Source organism: Podarcis cretensis (genome assembly GCF_951804945.1).
Source record: "Podarcis cretensis genome assembly, chromosome: 9".
Taxonomy (NCBI): domain Eukaryota; kingdom Metazoa; phylum Chordata; class Lepidosauria; order Squamata; family Lacertidae; genus Podarcis; species Podarcis cretensis.
The window spans coordinates 74,136,182-74,140,853 of record NC_137178.1 but is presented as its reverse complement, the minus strand read 5'-3'; the positions used below and the strand labels follow the sequence as shown (position 1 = coordinate 74,140,853).

General features: G+C 47.9%; 1 long non-coding RNA gene across 2 annotated transcripts; it reads left to right on the top strand.

The window, feature by feature from the left end:
• The first annotated feature begins 595 nt into the window (after window positions 1-595).
• LOC307223849 lies at window positions 596-3,209 on the top strand. 2 transcript variants are annotated; one of them, XR_013842299.1, is made up of 2 exons: window positions 596-941; window positions 2,279-3,209. It is a non-coding gene; the product is annotated as an uncharacterized lncRNA (long non-coding RNA). The 2 variants fall into 2 exon arrangements; XR_013842300.1 differs by lacking the exon at window positions 596-941 and adding an exon at window positions 1,812-1,988.
• Window positions 3,210-4,672: the final 1,463 nt, after the last annotated feature.

Sequence of the window (4,672 nt, the reverse complement as noted above, 5' to 3'; positions counted from 1 at the left end):
GAAGTGTCTCCGGACAGCGCTGGCCCCTGGCCTCTTAAGTGAGATGGGCGCACAACCCCAGAGTCTGTCAAGATTGGCCCGTACGGGCAGGGGTACCTTTACCTTTTTTACCTATTTCAATATGAGTAGTAAAATGAGAATACGCCTAAACCTTTTTTTAAAGGGGGAAAAAAGCACTGCAAAAGCCTGTTCAGTAAGAGATGAACATGCACAAAAGAAGAGAGAGGTGGCTATCAGGAGAAATTACGCCTCTTTTGTCTCTCTAGAATAATTCTCTCTCTAATGTTTGCCTGTCTTATCATGTGCTGTACATACTCGGGAGAAGTTAGTGGATTTGGTTGCAGTTATGCCTCTTGCCAGTAGAGGACATCTGCATCACACAAATGGATTTTGCTTTTATACTTGAGGGAGGTGGATGAGTAACTAAGAGTAGATAAAAAGTGTGCATATCAGTGGCCTGCATTATTATTATTATTTGTTGTTGTTTAGTCGTTTCCGATTCTTTGTGACCCCATGGACTACAGCACGCCAGGCATTCCTGTCTTCCACTGCCTCCCACAGTTTGGTCAAACTCATTGTTAGCAGCTTTGAGAACAGTGTCCAACCATCTCGTCCTCTGCCTTCCCCTTCTCCTTGTGCCCTCCATCTTTCCCAACATCAGGGTCTTTTCCAGGGAGTCTTCTCTTCTCATGAGGTGGCCAAAGTATTGGAGCCTCAGCTTCAGGATCTGTCCTTCCAGTGAGCACTCAAGGCTAATTTCCTTAAGAATGGATGCATTTGATCTTCTTGCAGTCCATGGGACTCTCAAGAGTCTCCTCCAGCACCAGAATTCAAAAGCATCAATTCTTCGGTGATCAGCCTTCTTTATGGTCCAGCTCTCACTTCCATACATCACTACTGGGAAAACCATAGCTTTGACTATACGGACCTTTGTTGGCAAGGTGATGTCTCTGCTTTTTAAAATGCTGTCTAGGTTGTAGGTGTGCAGTTTACTTTATATTTAATCCTAGAACAACTGGAATTTCCCATTGCAGAACAGGAAGATGGCAATGGATAGGGGGAAATGATATAGTGTGAGCTGGGGAAATAATTGTTTTCCAGTATTGCCCAAATCTGATAGGTTTATTTTAAAATCCATGGTTGTAGAGCACACCCACACACCCAAAAAAAGGAAATAGCGCAGGGGAAGGCAGGAGGGGGGTGTCTTCAATGGCTTCAAATCCCAGGCAACCAAACGAGGATCCTCCAATTTGTGGGTCAAAGTCAACCTCCCCAGGGGTCTGTTTAACTTTGGCCCACAAGGCCATTTTTCCAGTGTCACACTCACCTGGTCCATGGGAGATGATGAATTGGGCAGGAGTTTGGGATCCATCTTCAGTTAGCTGCATAGACAATAACCCATTGGGCTGTCATACTTACCAACAACTGCAGCTTAGTCGTACTCAGCCCAGTGTTCCGGGGCGTAGAAGGGTATTGGGGTAAGGTCGGAGCTGGGAGGGGGGCAAAAAAGGGTCTCTTGGGGGGGGGGGAGAGGGGACATACGGAAGGATCTTTTTTGGGGGGGAAGGGTTTCAGGGGGCAGGGGGGCATATTTGGGGGTGGGCTGAAGAGAGAGGGAGCAGAGGAGTGGGACAAGGTCTGAGGGCAACTCAGGGGGAGGGGGATATTTTCGGGAAGTTCAGGGGGGAGGGCGAAGCCAGGAGGGGGATATCTTCAGGGAAGATCTCAGAGGGGAGGGGGGCATATTCGGGGAGGGGGCAGATTGGGGGAGGGATGGTTGGGGTCCTGGGGCAGGGAGGGATGGTTGGGGTCCTGGGCAATGGGAGCACTGGCGCCTGCAGTGAGACATCTCTGTCTGCATCTGCCTTGGAATTCTTTGGCGTCTCCAGGGACACTGGAACCCCGCCATTGTGACACAAATGGCTGCAAATCCCAGGCAACCAAACGGGGATCCTCCAATTTGTGGGTCAAAGTCAACCTCCCCAGCGGTCTGTTTACCTTTGGCAGCTTAGTTTAACTTTAACTGTTTAACTTTAACTGCAGCTCAGTCGTACTCAGCCCAGTGTTCCGGGGTGTAGAAGGGTATCAGGGTAAGGTCGGACCTGGGAGGGGGCAAAAAAGGGTCTCTTAGAGGGTGGGGAAAGGGACATATGGAAGGATCTTTTCCGGGAGGGATTGGGGGGGAGGGTTTCAGGGGGCAGGGGGGTATATACTATCCCACCTGGCTGGGTGCTGAGCATGAAAGGCAAGAGTCACAACACAAGGGTCTTTCTCACAGGACCTGAACTGCCCATTTGTCTACATCATTCATGCACAGCTTCCAGTTACAATTAATGAGGAAAGGGCAAAGGAACTGGATGTGTTAAAGAAGACAAGAAGGGTCCTTCCAGATCATTCCAAAGGCTCATCTTAGTCCAACATCCTGTGTTCCTACAGTGGCCAACTACCCACAATCCCCAGCTGTTAGCTGGGCTTCTTGATTCTGAATGATGACGTGGTTTTAATTCCACTTTGAGGACTAGTTCAGTTGAGAGGCTGCCTAGAAAACTGAATGCAATGAAAACGGGACAGATCACCTGCAGCTTCCAGATCAACCTGCACCTCGTAGGCACTCATGCTCCCCGACTTGTCCAAATCGAACTTCCTAAAGACTGCCTTATAAGATACAGAAGAGAAAAGGAGATAAGGTGTCAACATTGAACCCAGCGGCTGAGCCCCAAGAATCTAAGGTGTCCAGAGGAAAAAATAAATTACTGGTATGTGTTCCAAGGCTCCAGAAGGAATCCATCAATTCATAGTCTAACCACAAGAGGGAGATCAAGAAAGGATCACTAAGCTGCCAACTCTCCAGACTTAAGTCCCATCTAGAGGGAAATGAAATTTCAGAACCAGATTCAAAATTCCTTAACATGCTCAAATCATGATATTGGACATCAACATTCACATTTCAGAATCAAATGGATGTCAAATTACAAAGTTTGATTGTTTGGGCTCTCTCATTTTCATCCCACTCCATAGATATGTTCCAAATTTTTTGACTCAAGGCAGTTCCTGTCAACCCAGTGAAAACGCCTGATGTTTGCTGCTGCTGTTGCTTTCAGTCTGCAAACGATAATGAAATAATGTCCCCCGCTGCAAACCGCTACCATTTGCACTGTGATTCCTTTGCACTGAAATGAACGGGATAGAATAAAGTAATGAAACTCAAATTATGTAAGATCCTCTGTTTGTGGCTGCAGCCGCAAGCAGAGGATCCCGGCACCGGCAGCAAACTGCTATGTGCAGCGAATGTGCGGCGTCACATGCATGCACTGTACGTAACACCGCCACACATGCACTGTACATAGCGGTTTGCTGCCGGCGCCGCTTGAGTGCCGTACAGATGGTGGTGGGATCCCTCCATCGCCACTACAGCTGCATGTAGAGGATCCTCTGTTCGTGGCTGCAGCCATCCGTACGGTGCTGGAGCAGTGCCTCCAGCAAACCTCTATGTACAGCGCATGTGCGGTGTCGCTACGTATGGCGCATGCGGCTTATGTAGCGACCCTGCACATGCGCTGGGTGTCACGACGCCTTCGTTCGCCCCTGGTTATCAGAACACTTTCTGAATCCCAGCAGATGTACTTTCAACAAATTATTTATTTATCTTTATCATGCCAAGTCGCTTCTGGAGCACTGCATAATATAATTAAAATAACATCGTTAAGTATAATAATAATAATAATAATATTTTTTATTTATACCCCGCCCTCCCCAGCCAAGGCCGGGCTCAGAGCGGCTTACAAACAATAATAAAAACAAGAAGAATGATTACAACTTAAAAACAAAAATAAAATACAACATTAAAATAATGGAACATTAAAATATTAAAATGTAGCCTCATCGCAGGAGGAGAAGGAAAAGAAAGAAAAAGAGAGAGAGAGAGAGGGAGAGGGAGGGAATCAAATTGGCTCCAAGCCAAAGGCCAGGCGGAACAACTCTGTCTTACAGGCCCTGCGGAAAGAAATCAGATCCTGCAGGGCCCTGGTCTCATGAGGCAGAGCGTTCCACCAGGCCGGAGCCAGTGTTGAAAAGGCCCTGGCTCTGGTTGAAGCCAATCTAACTTCCTTAGGGCCCGGGACCACTAAGATGTTGCTATTTATGGACCTTGAGGCTCTCCGTGGGGCATACCGGGAGAGGCGGTCCCGTAGGTACGAGGGTCCTAGGCCGTGAAGGGCTTTAAAGGTCAAAAGCAGCACCTTAAATCTGACCCTGTACTCCACCGGGAGCCAGTGCAGCTTGAAAAGCACTGGGTGAATATGCTCCCATGGCAGAGACCCCGTGAGGAGCCTCGCTGCAGCATTCTGTACCCGCTGGAGTTTCTGGGACAGCTTCAAGGGCAGCCCCGCATAGAGCGAATTACAGTAGTCAAGCCTGGAGATGACCGTCGCATGGATCACTGTGGCCAAGTCGGGGCGGGAAAGGTAAGGTAAGTATGAGAAATAAGGAGTGGTGTAAGCTTTTATGGATGGTAATTCAAAGTGTAGTGATGTTACATTAAGAGTTGATGCATTTTCTGTAGTGATGCCAGAGAGTAAATGCACCCACACAAAATATTTTCCTTTACATTGGTAAGGCTGGAGTCGTAAAACAAGCATATATCAAAATGCAAAAGAAAGAAGGGCAAACGGAA